The sequence below is a fragment of the Coregonus lavaretus genome (assembly GCF_964263955.1).
Source record: "Coregonus lavaretus genome assembly, chromosome: 26".
Classification (NCBI taxonomy): domain Eukaryota; kingdom Metazoa; phylum Chordata; class Actinopteri; order Salmoniformes; family Salmonidae; genus Coregonus; species Coregonus lavaretus.
Genome location: NC_140013.1, coordinates 14,133,273 through 14,160,447, shown reverse-complemented (window position 1 = coordinate 14,160,447; position 27,175 = coordinate 14,133,273).

Here is a 27,175-nt window from a genome sequence, read left to right as displayed (position 1 = left end):
ATTGGTGAATCCAGTGAAGTGGAACAGCTGCGTAGAGCAGAGCTCTATATTTTAGCAAGTTTGCTGCAATCCTACACATTTTGCCATGGGGCGAAGAGAAGATTTTGCAATTTTATAACAAATTTCAGGCAATTCTACACATTTTGCCATGATTTATGCCATCTTAATATGATATCTGAGTGAGTGTGACTAACAAAATCAATGGGTGCCCCCTCTGGAAGTCAGGGCCCCTGTGCACATGCCCCAGTAATTCAACCATGATTACTACAAGTTTTGCTAGACTAACATGATTACTACAAGCTGGCTAGACTAATTTACCAATCTAAAAAATGTTAGGTGACATGGGCTAATTGAGTGACTGTCAGTGACTGACATAATGAGAAAAACTTCTGATGTACATCCAAATTTTGAAATTGCACCTTGTGTATTCTACTATTCTAACTCTCAACAGTAAGTTGAGACCACGGCTGAGGTCGGGGCCCCCTTGCGGCCGCGGAGCCCGGAGCCCTATGCGGTCTCTTATGTCGCTTAGTGGCTAGGGCCGGCCCTGATTGACATGCACACATCTGGCTGTGCTTTTCTTAACAGAGCAGGACTTTTCTTGCTATTAGTTTGTCTGTTTGCAGGAGCAGTTTGTATGGACATTTTATGAGAAAAATCAATAAATTATTATTTACCCTTTTCCCGAGGAACAAGACCTAAATGTGCGGTAAGGTGAAGGGAACAACCTGCTCAAAAGAAAGCAAATTCTCTAAAATATTTTCCAGACAGTTACACAGTTCAACCAGGAAAGTGTGACAAGGGAATACAGTTTTTATTTTCTACAACTATTACATTTTTCATCCTAGGGGTGACATTTCGACAAAAACTTTGATGATGATGCTATTTTTCACATTATATAAGATCACCTGTTGAAATGTGCTTTTAATGGATTTGCACCGGTTGGGGACTTTTGTAACCTCCATAACACTCAACAGAAAGCACCTTGGTTTCCTCGTAACTGCCATCCAGACTATTTAAATAGGGAGACCATAATTTGTTTGTTTGCGAGAGTGGGAGTATTTGGTTTCGGGCTTGTGCTCGACCAATTGATTAATGTTTTTGTAATAAAGGTTTGTGACTATTGGCATTGACCTTTAGCTTAGACCTTTCAATCAGTGAAATCTCATCCTATTTCAGCTGTTATCTTACAGTTATCCTATGACAGATACTACTAGTGTCTCTTTTTGTATTCTAATCACTAGCCATTATTTGTTGTCTCTCTCTGTTTGAGCAGCAGGACTGGTGGCTGCTGTTGAAACAGACTGTTACCGACCAAAGAGATGCAATGTTGTGTTGTGGTCTGCTGTTCCGTGCCAGGGCCCATCATTAGGGACAGGTCTGGATAGAGAACATATGGGCCTTTTGAGCTGTTCCTGTGACATCCCATCAGTGGGAAACAATTGCGGGGCATGCCATTTTAATGGAACCAGTGAGGTGTCAGGAGGACGGAGGCAGACCGATCGAGGTGGAGCACTCAGGTGGTTAATGGAACTCTAAGCTCAACCTCCAGAGAGGCTATAGCCTTTTATTAGCTTTCAGCGGACTAATTCATTAATGTCATGTCAAGCTATCTTAGCAGTAGATTTGTTGTAGACGTGTGTGGATGGATAGCTGTCGACAGCTGTAGGTCCCTGGTAGCTGGTGGCCCCTCTGGGGTCCGGCTGCATTTTCAAAAGGGGACCATCACAATCTCCCATAAGCTTGGCTGGTGTGTTAAACCCATGAATTCAGACAAATAAAAGGTTGAATGGGAGGTCAGGAGAAAAGCAATAGGTCATTTTTCAGATAGAGAGCTATTGACAGCCACACACACACACACACACACACACACACACACACACACACACACACACACACACACACACACACACACACACACACACACACACACACACACACACACACACATACACACACTGCACTCATATTTACTATTCACTCATTTAGCCCATGCAGTATCAAGAGACAGTAAGTGGTGTGTGTATGTGTGTGCATGCGTGCGTTCATGCGTTTGTGTGTGTGTGTGTGTGTGTGCGACTTTGCCTGCCTGCTTGTGTGTTTCTGTGCCCAGTTCTCTGTGACACATCTCTGGATGATTATTTGTATTTATTAGGAACCCCATTAGCTGCTGCCAAGGCTCTTCCTGGGGTCCAAACAGGATTAAAATAATTACATCACAACAAAACATAACAACAGCCTGCATCATCAATAAAACTATACATCATACAATGCTTTATTACATTATTACTCTATTATTACATATTTACAATATAACATGTACAATACTACAATACAACAATATTACATGTGTGTGTGTGTAGAGTGCTTGTGTTAGTTTGTGAGAGAGAGAGAGCGAGAGAGCTGACATAACGATGATGAGCTCTAGGATGAAACTTAGCTAAGAGACACTTAGCTTTCTATTTCAGAGCACATATTCTCACATACTTTATGCACAAACACTCATAGAATCATATGCATAAAGTAAACACACTATTGTGCACAAATATGCAAACACAAACATTATCATATTCATACAGTAAATGCACTCGTGCACACAAACAACATCACCCATGGGCACATAAATACTGGCATGCTAACACATGCATACTGTAGAGATGTATCTGTATTACTGTGATGTTAGTAAAGCTGGGGCAGAACAACATAATAAGCACATATGTGGGCTTTAATCAGTTACTATTCATTTGTGTCTTCCTGGCTACATGTGTCTCTCCTGGTAGTCTACATGAGCTGGATCGTCTTTGATTCAGATGCGTTTTTCCTTGGTGGGAGGAAATAGAGCCATTAGCTGTGCTTGTATCAGAGGGTGGAGGAGACAGGAGAAGGAAAAATCCCCGTCCATTATGCGTGTTTGTATAGCACTGTATAGGATTGTAGTTGCTACGAACACCTACCTTTACATGATGGATAGATAAGGTTAGAAATATGGGTCTAGCTTTTAGTATTAGTATTTTATTAGGATCCCCATTATTTGTTGCTGAAGCAGCAGCTACTCTTTCTGGGGTCCACACAAAACATAAAACATGACATAATATAGAATATCAACAGACAAAAACAGATGAAGGACTGAACTAGACAAATTGCTTTAGAAATCATATGAATTTAATGATTTAACTTTTCTCCAGTTTTAATCAGACGGGTGCTGAGAGAAGGTGACACTTCAAACAGGCACAGGGCAGAGAGGTGGAAGTAAGACTGCTGTGAAGCATGCTGGGTAAAGGCTCACTTGCTCATTAGCCATATCCCTTGGCTACTTCACAAAGATGTGATGAATAGGTGCTGTTGGGAAGTCATTACCGTATGTCTGTGCACCGTATGTGCAGTGTGTGTGTGTGTGTGTGTGTCTAAGTATGAGTGTGTGTGTATAAGTGTATACTTTGTATATGTGTGTGTGTGTAAGTAAGTATGAGTGTGTGTGTGTGTGTATACCATATGTGCTATACAGAATTTGTGTGTTTTCCCTGAATTCTATTTATTCCACCTTTGCCATTGACAGTGGGCAGATGCCATGTACATCCATTGGAAAATTGCAACACAAGTCAATTACCTTCCCCCTTTTGGCTTACACCAGGCTCACCCCTCTCTCCCCTGTATCCCATCTCTCCCCTGCAGCTCCCTTACCAACGTTAATTTCCATCAGGTGTCATTGATGTAGAGCCTAATGGAATTGTGTTGGAGCAGGCTGATGAGAAAGGGGGCTGTGGCGTCTAGCAATTTGGTCTCGTCGGCTCCGAGTGCTGTGTATTTGAATGAACCTCATCAGGGAGATTTGACATAGATATATGTATTTATGGAGGCAGTTAAGGAGCGCGAGGGAGCTGCGGGGGTAGAGAGAGAGAGAGAGAGAGAGAGAGAGAGCGAGAGAGAGCGAGAGAGAGAGAGAGAGAGAGAGAGAGAGAGAGAGAGAGAGAGAGAGAGAGAGAGAGAGAGAGAGAGAGAGAGAGAGAGAGAGAGAGAGAGAGAGAGAGAGAGAGAGAGAGAGAGAGAGAGAGAGAGAGAGAGACCCTATTCCTTATATAGTGCACTACTCTTGACTATGGCCCATAGGGCTGGTCAAAAGTAGCATACTATGTAGGGAATATGGCGCCATTTGAGACACATCCTCAGTGTTGTATAGAACCCAGGAGAGGGGTGCTTCAGAAACCACTGCAGTAGGCCAGGCAACATGTGGAGGATGGAGTCTCAGCCTCAGCACCATATTCCCCAACACCCATCCATTCCACTCAGGAGAGAGGAGAAGGCTGGCTGGCTGGCTAGGGCTTACACTGTAAACACAAGATGGAGGAAATAGGGTCCCACTCCAACAGCCAAATCCAATCATAGCTAATCATAATCTAATTTGATTGGTCTGGTCTGGCTTTTCTAAGAACAGAGGGAAAAAATAAACTTGTGTATTAGTATTATTATATTACTCAGATGTAGGGTGCTTAAATTTGTAATTAAATGCTTAGAAGAATCCTAGCCTACAGTATGCTGATATTTAATCTGACTGAGATACAATGTAAAAAAATATTATTCATAAATTAAGTTCAAAACTTTTATTTTCAGTCAGCTTCTCAGAGCTACTGCTGGGTAGATTTAATGGTGACAGCAGGGCATTATCTTATGTGTGTATGTGCTTGTGGTGTGTGTGTGGTGTATGCATGTGTTTGTAAAGTTTGTGGTGTGTGTGTGCACTGTGCACGTCTGTGTGTGAGTGTGTGTTTGAGCTCTGTAAGGTATTCATTCCACCTAAGCCCTAAATTACATAATAACAAACGATTGTCCTTTTAAAGACTGAGCCACTGAGCTGTTATTTCCAGGAGTGGATCAGTCAGTGTGATACGGGGTGGTTTATTTTTCCACCATACCAGTGGAGAAGAAGCCATCTTAGATCTGCAGAAAGACAGCTTCTGTGGGTTTCTCTTGTTGTGCTTGTTTGAATGTGTGAGGGCTTGGGGAGCAGGCAGGATTACTTGAGGAGGTAATTTAAGTTTAATAAAGCTAAATCCTTCCTGTAGGTATATAGATGGGACCAGACCAATCAATCAATCAATCATGTTGCTCCTTTAAGTTACCAGACTTGTGTGATTGGCGGTTGAGCCAAATCAATTCCTCTTCTTGGCCAATCAGGTTGGGCTTCGTCACTATGAGTCTCCCATCGTCTCTATGCTGGTTTGTCTGTAGCTCTGGTAATTGACACTTTCTAGGCTGTCTAATCAACCACTAGCTAGTCACACTCCAGTATTCCAACAAGGGAATTCTGAAACTGGGACACACATTTTCAGCAAGACCTTTTATACTTGCTTTTGTAACTGTGAACATTATCATATCAGCAAAAACCAACTAAATAGCTAGGTTTCCATCCAATTGGCAACATATTTTCATACGAATATTCTAAAATCAGAATAAAAACATTTCCTTACAAGAGATGTTTCCATTAAATGTACTTTTTTTCTGAGGATTTTCAATGCCAGCCGGCTTATCTGACAGAATGCGAGGGGGTGGGAGATGTAGGAAGAAGGTACAACCTTTATTTATCTCCTGCCATGACAGAACAGGGCACATCTGGCCTCTATAGAATCCAGCACAATACCCGGCGCCAGGCACCGCTCTGTAACAGTGGAGAGTAGCACGCAGCCTGCCTGCACCTCATTAGCATTGACACTGCACAAACACACTCACTCACTCAGTCAGGAAAGTTGACGAGTTCAGCTATTATTTTGCATAAACTTGCTATTTCTGACAATAAAGTGAAACTTTCAAATGCAAATGGTTTTATTATGAAAATATTGGCTGCCTAGCTCCTCAGGAGCAGATCTCAGGTCAGCCTCTGTATAGACTTCCAGATCTGAGACTGATATTTCAGTGCAGTCATCTTCAGACACGTTTGGTTACAGAATATTCACTCTGATTACTTAGTTAATCCTAAATCTCAGCGCTCCATATCTGTTCTCATTGAAGTTCCCCCAAATCCCTTCTGCTTGATGAAATATGCTGAGAGGGCCTGGGTTGTTCTGTATCCCAATGTTCAGCACCTTTTCAGATGCAAGCTCCTATAAAGACAATTATTGTCCCCCAGTGCCAAGGCAAGGGAGTTCCGTTGTGTTTTATCATATGACTTACAGTTTTTCTCGATTGCTAAGACACATTTCTTGAAAGCTGCTCTCCTTTTCTCTTAACTGTGAACACAAAACCCAATTTTCAAGCTACATTCACAAAACCTCAGACTCTTCTTGCAAAACCAAACTTTCACCTCAAAACAGTTCAATCTGTGCTCAAAACTGAACTATGTTGTCAAATCGTGCCCCGAGTCAATCAAAATAAAAAACACTACTGAACAGTCACTAAACACTACGCAGAAAAATAGAAAACACAATGCTCAGGACATGAAGCTGGAGAAATACATGTTTATTGTTCACTGTAGGCTAAATGCATGTTGCAAAACAAAAAAAACCTGTGCATTTAGCACTTGTACAAAAAGACAAAACAGAAATCTTGTGCATTTACATGTAGCACTTGTAAAAACAAACAGAAATCTTATGCGTTTGCCACTTGTGTACAGTAAGCCCATGTAAAAATAAAGTACAAAAATATACAAATAAGTGCATTACTCAGCCACAGCATCATGTCTCCGTACTGGGTCAGGCCACAGGACTTCATCCACATCACAGGCCACATTTTGTCTGGCCAGGCAACGGGGGAAAAAAACCCTGGCATGCCGTATCCAGGCTTGGCATGCCTCCACACCTATGTCACCACAGGCAAGTCCCATGGCTTGCAGGAGATTTACCCTGGTGTAAGGTTGGCGTTCATATACCTTCCACCGCCATGAGGAGAAGAATTCCTCAATGTGGTTTAGGAAAAGGGAGTACGGTGGAAGGCAAAGATTGATAAAACCTTGGTTCATATTGTACCACTCTCTAACCTGGAGGGCTCTGTGAAAACTCACATTGTCCCAAACAACAACATAGATGGGATGCTCATCCTGCTGCCCTAACAAAGCATCTCGCATGTGATTGAGGAAAATGAGGAGCTGGTGAGTGTTGTAGGGCCCCAGGTTGGCATGATGGTGGACAACCCCATGATTGCTGATGGCAGCACATAATGTGACATTGCCACCACGCTGCCCAGGAACACCAACAATGGCCCGATGGCCAATCACATTACGGCCTCTCCTTCTCCTTTTGGTGAGATTAAACCCAGCTTCATCCATGTAGATGTATTGATGGGGTCTTTCCATTGCATCCAGTTGAAAAACCCTCTGTAGAAATAGATATAGTTTTGTAAGTGATACGGAAAAAGTGATTTAGGCCACTACAGTAAATCACTACTTAGAGTAATCAACATTGAATGTGTCTGGATATATGCCAACCTGTACATACTGGAATCTTTGCTCTTTGACTCTGTCTGAGTTGCGATCAAAGGGCACTCTGTATAGCTGTTTCATGCGCAGTCTGTTGCGCTTGAGGACACGATCAACAGTAGAGAGGCTGACACTGTTGATACCCTCAAAATTTAAATGGTCCTCAATGATCTTCTGCTGAATTTCGCTCAGTTTAATGGCATTGTTCTCACGGACCATATCAACAATTAGGGTCTCTTGGTGTGGGGAGAACATACCTGTCCTCCCACCCCCATGTGGCAGTCTTTCAATTCTACAAAAAGAGAACATGGAGTTACAAAAAATATACATGGAATACTAGGCCTACAAACAGTTAGACCAACCCTCCATTACAATACTACAGTACATTGGTACAGTGATGTACTGAAACATATATTTACTTACAGTATACTGTGGTACAGTATATAGTATGTCATACAGTAATTGCTGTCAACATTTACATACTGTACTATAATGTCAAAAATTTTTAATTACCTGTTCTCTTCTCTAAATCTTCGGATTATGGTGGACACAGTGAATCTACTGATGTTTGGTTGTACCCTTTGTCCAGCCTCCCTCATCCTCATACCATGGACAAGAACATGGTCAATCACAGTAGCTCTGATTTCATCAGATATTACTGTTCTTTGTCTTCGCTGACCACCTCGACCACCTCGACCTCCTCTCACACGAGGAGGTCGAGGTGTAGGGCCTCACAAACCAGTGCTCTCTGAACTGGCTTACTGTATATGTTCCCTCACATCATTAGCCACAAGTGTGATCAATTTTGAGTTGTTGTGTTCAAGTAGTGACACCTGTGCTCTAATTGTGTTTGACTTTTGTCACCTGTGCTCACCATTATGCAGCACGGGTGCATCACAATGAAAATGTGTTGGCAAGTTATGTCTAAACAGGTGAAAGTGCTTATGGTTTTGCCAAAAGAGTGATTGATTCAATCAGTGGGTTCAGGCAACTGAGCATTTGGTTCAGACAATAGGGTTTAGTGTTTTAGCAATTGAGAAAAACTGTAATTCAACCTGATCTTACTTTATGTGATCTGAGTTCCTCTGATTAGAGAGATAGAGAGAGAGAGAGAGAGAGAGAGAGAGAGAGAGAGAGAGAGAGAGAGAGAGAGAGAGAGAGAGAGAGAGAGAGAGAGAGAGAGATTCCTCATCTACTGTACACATTACCATTCAATACAATGCTGTATTGCCTAAAGGTATTTTACATGTTATTCACCATTCACAATATGACAATGCAATTCAAAATGAACTATAAATACTCAATACAGTTCAATACAACTGTAGCCTATAGGCTATTATGCTTTATACGGGTGGGTATGCACATTTATAAAAAAAATTTTTTTAAAAACTAAAATATAACATCTACATAAGTATTCAGACCCTTTACTCAGTACTTTGTTGAAGCACCTTTGGCTGCGTTTACAGCCTCAAGTCAAATCAAATCAAATTGTATTGGTCACATGCGCCGAATACAACAGGTGCAGACATTACAGTGAAATGCTTACTTACAGCCCTTAACCAACAGTGCATTTATTTTTAACAAAAAAAGTACAAATAAAACAACAACAAAAAAAGTGTTGAGAAAAAAAAGAGCAGAAGTAAAATAAAATAACAGTAGGGAGGCTATATATACAGGGGGGTACCGTTGCAGAGTCAATGTGTGGGGGCACCGGCTAGTTGAGGTAGTTGAGGTAATATGTAATAGTCTTCTTGGGTATGACGCTACAAGCTTGGCACACCTGTATTTGGGGAGTTTCTCCCATTCTTCTCTGCAGATCCTCTCAAGCTCTGTCAGGTTGGATGGGGAGCGTCGCTGCACAGCTATTTTCAGGTCTCTCCAGAGATGTTAGATCGGGTTCAAGTCCGGGCTCTGGCTGGGCCACTCAAGGACATTCAGAGACTTGTCCCGAAGCCACTCCTGCGTTGTCTTGGCTGTGTGCTTAGTCATGGTCATAGTCCTGTTGGAAGGCGAACATTCACCCCAGTCTGAGGTCCTGAGCGCTCTGGAGCAGATTTTCATCAAGGATCTCTCTGTACTTTGCTCCATTCATCTTTCACTCGATCCTGACTAGTCTCCCATTCCCTTCTGCTGAAAAACATCCCCACAGTATGATGCTGCCACCACCATGCTTCACCGTAGGGATGGTGCCAGGTTTCCTCCAGATGTGACGCTTGGCATTCAGGCCAAAGAGTTCAATCTTGGTTTCATCAGACCAAAGAATCTTGTTTCGCATGGTCTGAGAGTCCTTTAGGTGCCTTTTACTGAAGAGTGGCTTCCGTCTGGCCACTCTACCATAAAGGCCTGATTGGTGGTGTGCTGCAGAGATGGTTGTCCTTCTGGAAGGTTCTCCCATCTCCACAGAGGAACTCTGGAGCTCTGTCATAGTTCTTGGTCACCTCCCTGACCAAGGCCCTTTTCCCCCGATTGCTCAGTTTGGCCGGGCAGCCAGATCTAGCACACAGGTGGACTCCAACAAGTAGTAGAAAACATTTCAAGGATGATCAATGGAAACAGGATGAACCTGAGCTCAATTGGAGTCTCATAGCAAAGGGTCTGGTTTCTTATGTAAATAAGAATGTGCATAAATGTCAAAAAACCTGTTTTCACTTTGTTATTATGGGGTATTGTGTGTAGATTGCAAAAAAAAATATGGAAAAAGGGAAATGCTCTGAAAACTTTACGTATGCAATGCATCCTAATAAATGTCACTAGAAAAAAGCTTAAACAAACGCAAATTCAGCTACTTTGCTGTTATTCTGGCTGCACTTTTTGACGTGACTGTAAGTTAGTGTCACGATCGTCTAAGGAGGAGGACCAATGCGCAGCGTTGAAGGTGAACATATTTATATTTATTCGAGTATGATCACACGATCAAAACAACAGACGAAAACGTGATGTCTCTGGTTACATAAACAAACCAAATAAGAACAAGAAACCACAAACACAAAGTGAAAGACAGACAGTTAAATATGGCTCCCAATCAGAGACAACCAGCTGACACTCGTTGCCTCTGATTGGGAGTCACTCAGGCCAACATAGAAATACAAACATAGAATTACACACCCTGGCTCAACATAACAGTGTCCCCAGAGCCAGGGCGTGACAGTACCCCCCCCTAAAGGCGCGGACTCCGACCGCGCCAACTAAATACCACAGGGGAGGGACCGGGTGGGCACTCTGCCTTGGCGGCGGATCCAGCTCCGGGCCTGATCCCCACTCCCTCTCCAACCCCCCAAAGTACCCCTGGTCCGGTCTGGCCCCGCTGGCCGGAGCTGGACTGCACACTGATGGAGCGGATTGCTCTAGCTCCGGCGTAACGCATCTGACCGATGCCGGACCAGGCACCAGTGGAACAGGCACGGGCCGTGCCGGACCGACGACGCACACCACTGGCTTGGTGTGGGGAACAGGCATGGGCCGTGCTGGACTGACGACGCACACCACTGGCTTGGTGTGGGGAGCAGGAGCGGACCGGACCGGGCTGGCGACGCACACCACTGGCTTGGTGTGGGGAACAGGCACGGGCCGTGCTGGACTGACGACGCACACCACTGGCTTGGTGTGGGGAGCAGGAGCGGGCCGGACAGGGCTGACGAAACGCACCACTGACTTGGTGCGGGGAGCAGGCCGGGCCGAGCTGGCGACACGTACCGTAGACTTGGTGCGGGGAGCAGGAACGGGCCGAGCCGGGCTGACGAAACGCACCACAGACTTGGTGCGGGGAGCAGGAATGGGCCGGACTGGGCTGGCGACGCGCACCACAGACTTGGTGCGGAGAGCAGGAACGGGCCGGACAGGGCTGACGAAACGCACCACAGACTTGGTGCGGGGAGCAGGAATGGGCCGGACTGGGCTGGCGACGCGCACCACAGACTTGGTGCGGAGAGCAGGAACGGGCCGGACAGGGCTGACGAAACGCACCACAGACTTGGTGCGGGGAGCAGGAATGGGCCGAGCCGGGCTGACGAAGCGCACCACTGACTTGGTGCGGGGAGCAGGAACAGACCGGACCGTACTGGGGACACACACCACTGGCCCTACACCGGGATCTGGAACGGGCCGGACCGGACTGGCAACACACGCCAGTACCTCTCGCCGTGCCTCTACATCCTCCATCCCCTCTTCGACCAGTGGCCCCCGTAACCTGGCGGCCTCCTCTGGCAACCCGCTGGACCGCTCTATCGCGGCCTCCTGCTTGTCCGACGTCGTGAGCCCCCCCCTAAAAATTTTCTGGGAGTCTCTCTTCCCCGTGGGCCAGGCCTCGATAATTCTCGCCCAACTCTCGCTCTTCTGCTTCCAATCTCCGCCATTCAGCTCCTCATTCGGCTTGACCCAGTCGAAGCTCTTCCTCCACTGTTGCCAAGTCCACCCACTCTGCTCCTCACTAGGCTGCTTGGTCCAGTTCTGGTGGTTTCTTCTGTCACGATCGTCTAAGGAGGAGGACCAATGCGCAGCGTTGAAGGTGAACATATTTATATTTATTCGAGTATGATCACACGATCAAAACAACAGACGAAAACGTGATGTCTCTGGTTACATAAACAAACCAAATAAGAACAAGAAACCACAAACACAAAGTGAAAGACAGACAGTTAAATATGGCTCCCAATCAGAGACAACCAGCTGACACTCGTTGCCTCTGATTGGGAGTCACTCAGGCCAACATAGAAATACAAACATAGAATTACACACCCTGGCTCAACATAACAGTGTCCCCAGAGCCAGGGCGTGACAGTTAGCCATAGTTGGCTAGCTAGCAAGCAATGGATAAGAACGTTGCCAGCCAGTATGGCAATAGATACAGAACAAAAAGACTGAATGACTGGGTTGCGTCTCTGGCAACCGAACCGATAGAACGAACGACCAGCCGGCTTGGGTGGCAACCCTAGATTTGTGTCGGGACTATATCTTGTGGAAGGATGAAATGGTATGAATAAATTAATCAAAATAACGTTTGTAATGAAATTATGTAAGTCATTATTTGAATATGTTGGTAATCCGTTGTATGAAAGTGATAATGCCCTCGAAGCCGGTGTTTGGAGGATATATTGGCACGGTTTGCCGGCCCTCCACTTTGTCTTGGGCCTAACAACACCCGTGCCAATATATCCTCCAAACATCGGCTTCTCTGGCATTATCACTTAAGTAGAGCCCAATGCAATAACACACCTTCAATACCCCATACAGCTTTCAAACTCAACTCTGGACCACGAAGCCATTTCCTCTGCATTGTTTTAATTCCTCCCCTCTAATCAGAGACTGATTTGGACCTGGGACACCAGGTGTGTGCAATTAATTATCAGGTAGAACAGAAAACCAGCAGGCTCCGGACCTCATAGGGTAAGAGTTGAATACCCCTGCCATACAGTATTATCAGCAAGTCCTCTATTTAGTCCCCATGTGAAACAGTACTTAACCCATACTGTCCCTACCCACTCCTAGCCTGGCTCACAGCGCAGGGAGGGCTGTTGCACACTGGTCTGGACAGGAGGCCATTGTAAATGCCGTATTCGCGCAGAGTTATTTCTGGCTGAGCTTTGATGGATTTTTGTATTTCGTGGGGGGCTGAGACCTCACGTTGTTTGAATTTGAAAATCTAACAGTTTTATTGTAAGGGGGCGGCGCTCGGGGGCTGTGTGTGGTTGACCATGTGGGTTTGGGTGAGAATTGAGGAAAACCAATCAGTGAAAAAGCACTTCCCTTTCATTATCGACGCATCGTGCCGACAACATCAAAACAGCCTTTCCAGACTGAAGTCAGGAGGACTTTGAGTTAGGTGTTAGCCAGACTAACCCACTTCAACCTTTTCTCCCAAATCTGATTATTCCTTATCTGTTGTTTACTGTATAGTCATTTTGACAACCCCCTACTCTCCTCACTCCATTTCGACAGCTCCCTACTCTCTTCAGTGTCTGTGACATCATGTACCTCAGGGACCAAGACCAGGAAGTGATGTTACCATGACATTAACCTCAAGCCCCTGGGTAATGGACCTGCCATCATCCGTAAAACACTTCCTGTCTGGAGGATGGATCTCAGACAGTGCTCAGACCCCGCTATGTGCCGTCGCACACCTCTCCTCCGTCAGGCAGGGTTCTGAGGGCAAAGTAGATCATTGGGTGTTTGCATTTGGAACAAACCAATCAGTCCTGTTTGTTTGACAAATAAGAGAGGATGAACACGCTGTGCCTCCTTACACAGTAATTGCCATGTTCAGCCTGGCCCTGCTGTTTGCTGTTGCGTGGGTGTGTAGTGTAGGTGTTTGGGTGTGTGTATGTGTGTGTTTTCTGTGTGCTTGCTTTTGTGAATGTGTTAGAAAGCGTGTGAGTGCGTTAGACTCTGTGTGTTTTAAGAGACGCCACACCAGTTGAAAAAACACAGCATTCCCTGGGCTACCCCACGTTTCTTTCGCTCTCCTCTTTCGCTCTCCTCTCTCGCTCGTTCTCTCTCGCTCTCTCTCTCTCTCTCTATCCTCTCTCGATCGCTCTCTCGATCGCTCTCTCTCTCTCTCTCTCCTCTCTCTCTCTCTCTCCTCTCTCTCTCTCTCTCTCTCTCTTTGCTCTCTCTCAAGAGGCAACGCACACGGCACACACACCTCCACCCTCCCCACACACACACAATCAATTACAATGAGGTCACGCAGTTTCCAAACAATAATTTGCATCCTTGGTGAGCGTCTCTATGTACACTAGGAGATACAATGTCAGGTTGACTCTGAGAATACTCTGTGTTGAAATTCCAAGGACCCTATACTGTACAGTTCTTGAGGTGAGATTGAGCCAACAGCATCAATCACAGTAACATCATGTTTGGCTATTAAGGGAGTTTGCTCCATATGAACCGTAATTGGGGCGTTGTTTGGCATTTAGTTCACATTATTAATATTCATGGACACTGGTGACAAATAGACCCAATCTGTCATGGACAATGATTAACCATTTAATGTCAGCAGTAATGGGGTTGAGGTGATGAAGATTCATTGGTTGAGAGAGAAAGCTGATGCCCCCAGTCCTGTGCTGAGATGAGTGGTGTGTTTATGGTTGTGACAGGGACTTGAGGAGATGAGGGGAACACTGATGAGGTCTTTCTGAGGTTACATTAATCTAGCTAGTCTGTACAGTACACTCTTAGAAAAAAAGGTGCTATTTGAACCTAAAAGGGTTCTTCGCTGTCCCCATAGGAGAACCCTTTGAAGAACCCTTTTTGGTTCCAGGTAGAACCCTCTGTGGAAAGGGTTCTACATGGAATCAAAAATGGTTCTCCTATGGGGACACCTGAATAATTATTTTGGAACCCTTTTTTCTAAGAGTGTAGAACCATAGAACCGCAGAACAGTAGAAACTAAGTAGGAGGTGACATGTATGTCTTGCTACCATGCTACCTCTCTTTCTCTCATCTGATATGTTTATCCAGCTCCTTCTTATTCATGGCGGTTGTCTCTCTCTGTACCTTTCTCTCTCTGTCTCTCCATTTCTATTTACCTTTGTCTATCTCCGATGTACCTTCCTTCTTCCCAGGCTTCCCTCTCTCGCTTTGCCTCCCTCTTCCGCTCTCTCTCCTCCCCCACTCCACCTTCCCCCTCTATCTCACCATCTCTACCCTCTCACCCTCCCTTCTCCCTCTCTTTCCTCTCTCTCTCCCCTCCCTCCCCCTCTCCCTCCCTCCTTCTCTCTCACTCCGTCCATCTCCCTCCCTCCACCTATTCTGACTAGGCAGGGTGAGGAGTGTGTTCAGACAGGCGTGTGTTAATTGGAGGGGACGGGTGCGTCCGTCCTATACCCATCTCGGGCCATTTCCCTCTCCTCGCTGAGGGTCACGACCCCGGGGAGGTAGGGATGCCATTATCCACATCTGACACTGTTCCCTCGCCATCACGCTCACCGCCTCCACCTCCGGCCCCGCTGCTTACCCAGATGCCTCTGTGTTGCCCACTCACATGTGACATTTTGTTATGGACTGACACATCAGAGAAGGCTGGTGGGAGGAGCAACAGGAGGACGGGCTCATTGTAATGGCTGGAATTGAATAAGTGGAACGGAGTTAAACATGTTGTTTCCATGTGTTTGATGTGTTTGGTACCATTCCATTGATTCCATTCCTCCTATAGCGCCTCCCACCAGCCTCCTCTGTTACACATAAAGGTGATATAGGGACAGTGTGGTTTCTTCAAAGATAGTGAAAGCAGGCCGTATCATTAGTACTGCATAGTCCCTGGCAGACAGATATAACAGTAGAAATTCAGCATTAATAAAGAATTGAGATCAGCTTTGACTTTCCCCTTTGATTGTGCTGAGCAATCAGCTTTTATTGTTGATGGCATTTCATGCCTCTGCGAAAGCAGACATGCAAATTAGGAAAATGAGTGAAAGGACCCTAATCAGATAGACACTTATCCAACTGAGTGCTTTGGTTTGATTAAGGAATCTATCTCTCATCAATCAACCTCTTTAATCTGCTTTTGTGTTTTTTTCCAGAGAGAAAAAATGGTCCATTCGAAAATTAGATGCCCTGCAAAAAGCAGGTGAGGGATGGCATTAGGGTTTGGTAACGGGCATCTGAAGGGCACCTGGCATAGACAGAGCTGTCAACAGAGAGGGTGTTTCTGGGTGGGTAGAGTCTAAACCAGCTCAGAGAGGCAGACAAAAAAGGGCCACGGACAACAGAAATAGATTAGTGAAGCCCCCTGGGACGAGGTGCCCTCTTTGGAAGGCTGTTTGGCAGTCATCTCGACTTAGGGTGGTTTTTAGATGCTTGTTCAATGGTAGGAGCACTCCACAGGGATCTCTGTGTATTTAAGAAACCTACTCAACCCAACACCCCAGATGTAGTCAGTGGTATGCTCTTTGAGATTAGCTTTTTTCCTCCAAGTACTTTTCCTTTGAAAAGTAAGCCAAGCAAGGTTCTTTCTGCTGGGCAGCATAGTGGTAATGGTTTCCTCAGTGAGAGCCTCTCATTCACTCTGAATGTTGTATTGATATCTAGCATCAATTTTCCATTTAGAATGTCCTTTGCTTAGGAGGCAAGATGGCCTGCCACTAGTCACCAGCATGCAAGAGGAATCATACATTGTTTGAACCATGCTAATGAGAATAGAATTACAACGTTACATCAGGTGACTCCTGACCGCATGGCCTCAACATCAATATCCCGGTAAATCTTGAATATGAGCTAATATTATTTCTTCAAGCATAACATAACTAGACATAATATGATGTATAACAGCATTGATGTAGAGCACCGTATTGGCTCGTCTGACTACTGAAGCCACAACTATCATCAACATAAGTTCTCGCCATCACAGTGTATAGTCATCACAGTGTATAGTCAGGCAATTGGTTACAGAGGCATCCACACTCCCATCGGTCAGGCAGGGTTCTGTGCTGAGCCTAAATGGATGGTGTCCTGTGGATCCTGTGGGCGTTTTCCCAGCACCAGCAAGCCTGAACTAGCCCCCGGGCCGCAGCTCTCCTCTCTAAGACAGCACTACATAGGGAATAGGGTGCTATTTGGGACACATTATTTCCTGGGTACTGTGTGTCAGATGAGTGGGATAGTTATGCATGATTATGCATGATCTGTTTTTACTTCACAGTTACTTGATCATTGAAAATAGATTTTCTAAATATGTGTCACGAGAATTATGTTATCTCAATGGTTGAAGTCAACTACTTCTTAAATCTTTGAATATTTCCCAAGAGGTTGTAAATCTCTTAGTTTAAATAAAATAAGCAAAGACCCAATTCTGCAATGGTCAGCCTTTATTCATTGAGAGCGCTCTGAAATTCATACAATGCACAATGTTTTTATATGTGCACAATGTTTTTTTTTATGTGGTCCTCTGTAGCTCAGCTGGTAGAGCACGGCGCTTATAACGCCAAGGTAGTGGGTTCGATCCCCGGGACCACCCATACACAAAAATGTATGCACGCTTCACTGTAAGTCGCTTTGGATAAAAGCGTCTGCTAAATGGCATTATTATTATTACCTTTACTACGCCCCTAAATGGGCCAATGAAAAAGCTCCTAGCCCATATTTAGGCAACTATCACATTTCTCTATAAGCTTGAAGAAGCACACTTCTTTTTTTAAGACCCAAATAGTCTGTTGCTGAGCAAACATGCATCCTACACAGACACCTAAGATGGGGACATGTTCTTCAGTGTCTAGTTTCACATCTTGTTTCCTGCTAGCATAGATATGAAAATAATCCAAAGCCCTCGTTTTTCTTCTTAAAAATCTCTCACTGATTTTAACAACATACATTTGTATGACTCTTTTGATGACACAGGGTTTTAAAATAAGAAGGTAAACAGGTAGAATAGTCCCAATTATTATTATCACAAATCACACAAGCAATATGATAAGCAGATAAGTCAAGATACGTTCAGAGCCCTTATCTACACCTTGTTAGGCTACCTGTCACTCCCTGACCTTGAGAGCCCGGTTTTCTCTAATTGGTTTGGTCAGGGTGTGAATTCTATGTTATCTATATCTATGTTGGCCGGGTGTGGTTCCCAATCAGAGGCAGCTGTCGATTGTTGTCTCTGATTGGGGATCATACTTAGGTAGCCATTTTGCCTACCTTTAGTTGTGGGATCTTGTTTCTGTGTGTTTGGCTTGTTTGATGTTTAGCCTTTAGAACTTCATGTTACGTTGCTTTTGTTGTTTTGTCGGTGTTTATATAATAAACGAACATGTACGCATACCACGCTGCACCTTGGTCCAATCCTGTACTCAACGGACGTGACACTACCAATGCACAGCTTTTGGTCTATTACAATTTTATGAGAAGCACAGCTTTTAATAACAAGAAAATGGGGTCTTACCTCTCTTACAATACAAATAGTTTTTCAATGGTGATAGAGAACTCTAATCCACTACTTAGATCTATCAGTAAGGTAACCTTAAAGATTACTTCTAGACTTTACATTAAAACTTAACAGTAAAAAACAAATAATAATAATAATAATAATAATCTCAAACTAAAAAGCTACAGCAATGCATCAACAGGAAACAGGTCCAATGACCAAGGCATGAATGAGTGTAAGGGACAGAAAGATACCAACTCCTTATATACCTTACAGCGTCACTTACATTTGTGAATTGTAGTCATTTATCAGATGCTCTTATCCAGAGCGACTTACAGTTAGTGCATTCATCTTCAGATACTGTAGCTAGGTGGGACAACCACATATCACAGGCATAGGAAGTGGTCCTCTGTAGCTCAATTGGTAGAGCATGGCGCTTGTAACGCCAGGGTAGTGGGTTTGATCCTCGGGACCACCCATACGTAAAAATGTATGCACACATGACAGTAAGTCGCTTTGGATAAAAGCATCTGCTAAATGGCATATTATTATATTAAGTACACATGTCCTCAATAAAGTAGCTATCAGCAAAGTGTTGGTTCAGGTTAGTTCAGCTTCACCACAGTTTAATACGTTTCATACATTCCTTCCATAACATGCATATTCTTACCCAACCTTAAATGAATCAATCTTGTACATTCTTACAACAACATCCATCTCTGTACCCCATCTAACCACAGGACATCCTCCCCCTCCTTCCATACACATGCTATAGTCATTTTACTCCTTTATAGACCTTTTTACCTAGTTGACACTAGCTATCACCCGACTACAATTGGGTACCATTGACCCAAGGCTGGGCACGTACTCTAACTCTGTGTGTCCGAGGGTGTGCACAAGCTCAGGCTGCTGCCTGGTGTATGCAAGCATAACCAGAGTGGTGCCTCTTTCAGTCTCAATGCCCAAATATGGACTTCCCTTTCCTAAAGATCCGGTTAGAACTGGCTAGAGGTCAGACCAGACCAATGACTTATCCTAATCATCCATATAACTTCAATTACAACTAAACATACATTTTCCATATTAGTTCTAATTCAATCAAGTATCAGTCCCAATTCACTTCTTCTTATGAGTCTCTGGATTCAATGTTCATTGTCAATGTTCACTGTTCACTGTCCTCTGTGCTTTGTGTGTGAGTGTGTGTGTGAGTGTGTGTCTGTATATGCAGGTCGCTGCCTGCACATCTGTAACCACAAAGTGCTTCATGTCACATAAATGTCACAGGTCACAAAAATGTCACAGGAAATATAGGCCCAAGCTGATTCTTCTTGACAGTGTGTATGTGTGTGTGTGTGTGTGTGTGTGTGTGTGTGTGTGTGTGTGTGTGTGTGTGTGTGTACATGCATGATTGTGTGTTCACATATGCGTGTGCGTGTGTGCGTTCATGTGTGTGTATGTGGCTATAGTCAGCCTGTGGTCATTGTGATTCAGCTGTGGTATGTGAGTGCGGTTCAGCAGTTTTGCTGAGGCAGCTATACATACCCCAGGCCCCCAGTCTCGCCCCCAGCCCCAGCCTAACCAAGCGGGCTGCTTGAAGAGCCCTTCCCTACAATACCCAGCCCCAGAGGACACTAGTGGACACGTTCATGGAAGGCAGTATTCTTGTGACGAAGAGTCCTCCTAGGCTCTTTGTTCCTTCCTCTCTTCTTCTCGCTCTCCTTCCTCTCTTCTTCTCTCTCTCTTTCCATTCTTCTTCTCTCTCTCCTTCCTTTTTTCTTCTCTCTCCAGTTCCATCTGTGAGAGATCACCCTCCCAAACCTTCACCAGGTCGCCATGGAAACACTCTGGCCGTGCTGAGAATATCTATTAACGCTCTCATCATGGCAGGACTCCCCCACTCTCTCTCTTTCTTTTTTCTCTTTCCCTCTCTCTCATCTCTCTCTCTTGTCCTCTTTCTTGTCCTCTCTCGCTCTGCTCTTCTCTCTCGCTCTCCTTCTTTTTCACTCTCTCTACATTCATTTCCCCTTCTCCCTGTCCATTATACTTAGTATCAGCAACCCTCCTCTCATGGACACCTCCCCCTCCTCAACCCTCCTCTCATGGACACTTCCCCCTCCTCAACCCTCCTCTCATGGACACCTCCCCCCTCCTCAACTCTCCTCTCATGGACACCTCCCCCTCCTCAACCGTCCTCTCATGGACACCTCCCCCTCCTCAACCGTCCTCTCATGGACACCTGCCCCTCCTCAACCGTCCTCTCATGGACACCTCCCCCCTCCTCAACTCTCCTCTCATGGACACCTCCCCCACTCCTCAACCCTCCTCTCATGGACACCTCCCCCCTCATTAGCCGTCCTCTCCATCTCATCTCCCATTTAAACATCTCTTCAGATTCCTTTTTCCACATTTTTTCCTGCAGCATCCCTCCATCTCGTCTCCCAGACCCAGAGTGGCTCTGATTAACAGGTCACAGAGGAACACAACACAAACACTCTACTCTGAAATAGAGAATGCATCCCTAATGGCAGCATTAGTGCACTTCTTTTCACCAGAGCCCTATGGGCCCTGGTCAAAAGTAGTGGACTTTAAATGAAATAGGGTGCCATTTGAGACACATCCAAAGAGTGCTGCTCTCTGAACAAGCACAGACCCAGTGTAAGCAGCCATCCTCCCCTTCTTCCCCCAGTGCCCCCCTCTATTCTCCTGCTTGGTATTCAGGTATGGTAGTGTGGTGCTGGAGGTGCAGTCTGGAAATGGCCTACATCAGCTCTGCATCATTAGACATTAATCTATAAGCAAACACACAGAGTCAGACTGGACTTTCAGCCTGAGGAGACTGAGAGACAGAACACTGGAGGTGTGTGTGTTTGCGCACATGAGTGAGTGTGTGCATGTATGCACAGGAAATATCTTATATTTTTGTTCATTAAGACATTTACATTTTAGCAGATGCTCTTATCCAGAGCAACTTACAGTTAGTGAGTGCATACATTTTCTTACTGGCCCCCCATGGGAATCGAACCCACAACCCTGGCGTTGCAAGTGCCATGCTCTACCAACTGAGCTACACGGGGCCCAATTACATTGAAGCCCAGACTGAGTCTAACCTGGAACTCAGCAGTAGCAACAATGCATTGCATATAACCTGAGGTATTCCAATTGCAAATGCATCAGATGATGGTTTTGTGGGCAGCCTCTCAATATAATATTCTTGACAAAGGGATACTCATGACTATTCAGACATACTCTTGCATGTGTATGTTTTATGAATGTGTCTATAGCAGTACAAGCATGTAATAAAATGGTTTTCTGTCAGATAAATCCAACTCATTGTTGCCTGGTGCATGTTGAAAAGTACTGTATACCCAACGCCTCGAATCCAGGATGGAACGGACAGAGTACGCCGGGGCCCCTTCGATGTCCAGAGGAGATGGAGGAACCTCCCACACCTCAGACTCCTGGAGCGGACCAACCACCACCGGCCTGAGGAGAGACACATGAAACGAGGGGTTAATACGGTAATCAGGGGGAAGTAATAACCTATAAGTGACCTTGTTGATTCTCCTCAGGACTTTGAACAAACCGCGGGCTCAGCTTCCGGCAGGGTAGGCGGAGGGGCAGATTCCGGGTCGAGAGCCAGACCCGATCCCCCGGTACGAAGACCGGGGCCTCACTGCGGTGATGGTCGGCGCTGGCCTTCTGACGACGCACGGCGCGCTGGAGGTGAACGTGGGCAGCGTCCCACGTCTCCTCCGCGTGCCAAAACCAGTCATCCACCGCAGGAGCCTCGGTCTGGCTCTGGTGCCACGGTGCCAGAACCGGTTGGTAACCTAAAACACATTGGAATGGCGTTAGGTTAGTAGAGGAGTGGCGGAGAGAGTTCTGGGCATATTCTGCCCATGGCAAGAACACCGACCACTCCCCCGGCCGGTCCTGGCAGAAGGACCGCAGGAACCTACCCACATCCTGATTCACCCGTTCCACCTGCCCATTTGACTCGGGGTGGAACCCAGAGGTCAGGCTGACAGAGACCACCAGACGTTCCATGAGCGCCTTCAAAACCTTGGACGTGAACTGGGGACCTCGGTCGGACACTATGTCCTCTGGCACCCCGTAGTGCCGGAAGACATGAGTAAACAGGGCCTCCGCAGTCTGCAGGGCCGTGGGGAGACCAGGCAGAGGAAGGTGGAGGCAGGACTTGGAAAAATGGTCCACAACGACCAGGATGGTGGTGTTACCTTGGGAAAGGGGAAGATATGTCAAGAAATCAACACTAAGGTGAGACCATGGTCGTTGTGGAACTGATAAAGGTTGTAACTTACCCGCTGGGAGGTGCCTAGGTGCCTTACTCTGGGCGCACACTGAGCAGGTGGAGACGTACACCCTTACGTCCTTAGCCAAGGTAGGCCACCAGTACTTTCCGATCAGGCAGCGTACTGTACGACCGATACCTGGGTGACCAGAGGAGGGTGACGTGTGTGCCCAGAAGATCAGCCGATCACGGATAAGAGCAGGCACGTACCGCAGCCCAGCTGGACACTGAAGGGGAGATGGATCTGTGCGTAATGCCTGCTCTATATCCGCGTCCATCGCCCATACAACCGGCGCCACAATGCAGGAGGCCGGGAGTATGGGGGTGTTGTCTCTGGGCATCTCCTCTGTGTCATACAGCTGGGACAGTGCGACTGCCTTCACGTTCTTCGTACCCGGAATGTATGAGTGTAAAATCAAACCGGGTGAAGAATAGGGCCCACCTGGCCTGGCGAGGATTCAGCCTCCTCGCTGCCCGGATGTACTCCAGGTTACGGTGGTCCGTCCAGATGAGGAAAGGGTGTTTCGCCCCTTCGAGCCAATGCCTCCACACGGTCAAAGCTCGGACAACAGCCAACAGCTCCCGATCACCAACGTTGTAGTTCTGCTCCGCCGGGCTGAGCTTCTTAGAGAAGAAGGCACAGGGGCGGAGCTTGGGTGGCATGCCCGAGCGTTGGGATAGGACAGCGCCTATCCCTACCTTGGACGCATCCACCTCCCCTACGAACGGTAGTGATGGATCGGGGTGGGCCAGTACCGGGGCTGAGGTGAACAGACCCCACAGTCTCCTGAAGGTCAGCCTCAGCAGACCAGCGGAGCCGGGACAGCCCACCCTTCAACAGGGATGTAATGGGAGCTGCGACCTTGCCAAAGCCCCGGATAAACCTCCGATAGTAGTTGGCAAAGCCAAGGAAGCGCTGGACCTCCTTAACCGTGGTTGGACTCAGCCAATTACACACGGCTGAAATGCGATCTCCCTCCATCTCCACACCTGAGGTGGAAATGCAGTATCCAAGGAAGGAGACGGACTGCTGGAAAAACATACACTTCTCTGCCTTAGCATAAAGGTAATTTTCCAACAGTCGGGCCAGCACCTTGCGAACCAGGGATACATGCTCGGCGCGCGTAGCGGAATACACCAGGATGTCATCGATGTAGACCACTACACCGCGACCAAGCATGTCCCGAAACACCTCGTTCACAAAGGACTGGAAAACTGAGGGCGCATTCATCAAACCATAGGGCATCACCAGGTATTCATAATGCCCGTGGTTGTGCTGAATGCTGTCTTCCACTCATCTCCCTCTCGGATACGCAACAGGTTGTACGCACTCCTGAGATCTAATTTGGTGAAGAAGCGCGCTCCATGCATTGATTCAATCACCGAAGGAATGAGGGGGAGAGGGTAACTAAATATTATCGTCTCCCTGTTCAGTGGTCGATAATCAATACACGAGCCAGACCTCCGTCCTTCTTCTTCACAAAGAAGAAACTTAAGGAGGCAGGTGAAGTGAAGGGACATATATACCCCTGGCACAGGGACTCGGTGACATAGGTTTCCATAGCCACCGTTTCAGCCTGTGTCAGGGGGTATAAAGTGAGGGAAAGAAGTATTTGATCCCCCGCTGATTTTGTACGTTTGCCCACTGACAAAGAAATGATCAGTCTATAATTTTAATGGTAGGTTTATTTGAACAGTGAGAGACAGAATAACAACAAAAAAATCCTGAAAAACGCATGTCAAAAATGTTATAAATTGATTTGCATTTTAATGAGGGAAATAAGTATTTGACCCCCTCTCAATCAAAAAGATTTCTGGCTCCCAGGTGTCTTTTATACAGGTAACGAGCTGAGATTAGGAGCACACTCTTAAATGGAGTGCTCCTAATCTCAGTTTGTTACCTGTATAAAAGACACCTGTCCACAGAAGCAATCAATCAATCAGATTCCAAACTCACCACCATGGCCAAGACCAAAGAGCTCTCCAGGGATGTCAGGGTCAAGATTGTAGACCTACACAAGGCTGGAATGGGCTACAATACCATTGCCAAGCAGCTTGGTGAGAAGGTGACAACAGTTGGTGCGATTATTCGCAAATGGAAGAAACACAAAAGACCTGTCAATCTCCCTCGGCCTGGGGCTCCATGCAAGATCTCACCTCGTGGAGTTACAATGATCATGAGAACGGTGAGGAATCAGCCCAGAACTACATGGGAGTATTTTGTCAATGATCTCAAGGCAGCTGGGACCATGGTCACCAAGAAAACAATTGGTAACACACTACGCCGTGAAGGACTGAAATCCTGCAGCGCCCGCAAGGTCCCACTGCTCAAGAAAGCACATATACAGGCCCGTCTGAAGTTGGCCAATGAACATCTGAATTATTCAGAGGAGAACTGGGTGAAAGTGTTGTGGTCAGATGAGACCAAAATCGAGCTCTTTGGCATCAACTCAACTCGCCGGGTTTGGAGGAGGAGGAATGCTGCCTATGACCCCAAGAACACCATCCCCACCGTCAAACATGGAGGTGGCAACATTATGCTTTGGGGGTGTTTTTCTGCTAAGGGGACAGGACAACTTCACTGCATCAAAGGGACGATGGACAGGGCCATGTACCGTCAAATCTTGGGTGAGAACCTCCTTCCCTCAGTAAGGGCATTGAAAATGGGTCGTGCATGGGTATTCCAGCATGACAATGACCCAAGCATGGCAAACACACGGCCAAGGCAACAAAGGAGTGGCTTAAGAAGAAGCACATTAAGGTCCTGGAGTGGCCTAGCCAGTCTCCAGACCTTAATCCCATAGAAAATCAGTGGAGGGAGCTGAAGGTTCGAGTTGCCAAATGTCAGGCTCGAAACCTTAATGACTTGTAGAAGATCTGCAAAGAGGAGTGGGACAAAATCCCTCCTGAGATGTGTGCAAACCTGGTGGCCAACTACAAGAAACGTCTGACCTCTGTGATTGCCAACAAGGGTTTTGCCACCAAGTACTAAGTCATGTTTTGCAGAGGGGTCAAATACTTATTTTCCTCATTAAAATGCAAATCAATTTATAACATTTTTGACATGCGTTTTTCTGGATTATTTTGTTGTTATTATGTCTCTCACTGTTCAAATAAACCTACCATTAAAATTATAGACTGATCATGTCTTTGTCAGTGGGCAAACGTACAAAATCAGCAAGGGATCAAATACTTTTTTCCCTCACTGTATATGACTCCTGGGAGGTACAGCGTCTACCTGGAGGTTTATCGCGCAATCCCCCGCCCGATGAGGTGGTCATTTAGTCGCCTGCGTTTTAGAGAATGCTTGCGCCAGATCAAGGTATTCAGGGGGAATGCGCACGGTGGAGGTACTGTCTGGACTTTCCACCGTGGTTGCACCAACGGAAACATCTAGACACCTACCCTGACACTCTCGCGACCACCCTGTGAGAGCCCTCTGCGGCCATGAGAAGGTGGGGTTGTGGAGTGCTAGCCAAGGGATACCTAATACCACAGGGAAAGCAGGAGATTCAATAGTCGAAAAAAATAACCTGCTCAAAATTAGTCTTCTGGGTGATCATGGTGACTGGTATCGTGACTTCCGTAACAAACCCGGACCCTATTGGTCGACTATCGAGTGCTCTGATGGGGAGTGGAATGGATAGGGGAACCATTGTTATGCCTTGACGACGTGCGAATGCCCTGTCCATAAAGTTCCCAGCTGCGCCTGAATCGACTAGCGCCTTACACTGGGGAACTACCATGAGATCGGGAAAGTTGATAGGTATGGTACAGTGCGCAGCAGAGGGCTCTGAACAAGTGTGGGTGTTCGTTACCTGGGGTGATGCGTGAGTGCCCTGCCTGCCGCCTCCCGGCCCAAAAGAACGTTGACTACGACGTGTAGTGTATTGTCCCTTCGTGCCACTATAGTGGCACTGACACTGTCCTCCTCCGCTCTCTCGGCCGGCGGCTCCACCCAGCTCCATCGGCTCGGGATCCGAGTCGTCCGGGGTAGAAATGGGCAGACCCTTACCAGGACGTCCTCTGGCTGCCAGCAGGTTGTCCAAACAAATGGCCATGTCCACCAGTATGTTGAAGGACAACATGGTGTCTCTGCAGGCTAGCTCCCGTCGGACGTCCTCCCGCAGATGGCACCGGAAATGGTCGATCAGGGCCCGCTCGTTCCACCCAGACCCCGCTGCCAGCTTCCGAAACTCCAACGCGAAGTCCTGCGCGGTCCTCGTCCCCTGCCTCAGATGGACCAGTCGCTCACCCGCCTCTATACCCTCGGGCGGGTGATCAAAGACCGCCCAAAAGAGGCGTGCGAACTCCCTGTAGTCATCCAACGCGGCTCCTCTTTCATTCCACACCGCGTTGGCCCACTCCAAGGCTTTCCCACAGAGGCAGGAAACAAGGACGGACACCTTCTCCCGCTCCAGTGGTTCCGGCCTGATGCTGGCAAAGTAAAGCTCCAATTGTAGGAGGAATCCCTGGCACAGCGCCGTCGTCCCATCAAACGCCGTGGTCGGGATATCTGGATCCCTCCGGGTGCTGGGGTTTAGGTGGCTGGATCCGGTTGGCCAGCTGGTCTCGACAGATCTATCGCTTCCCCCAAGCTGGCCAGCAT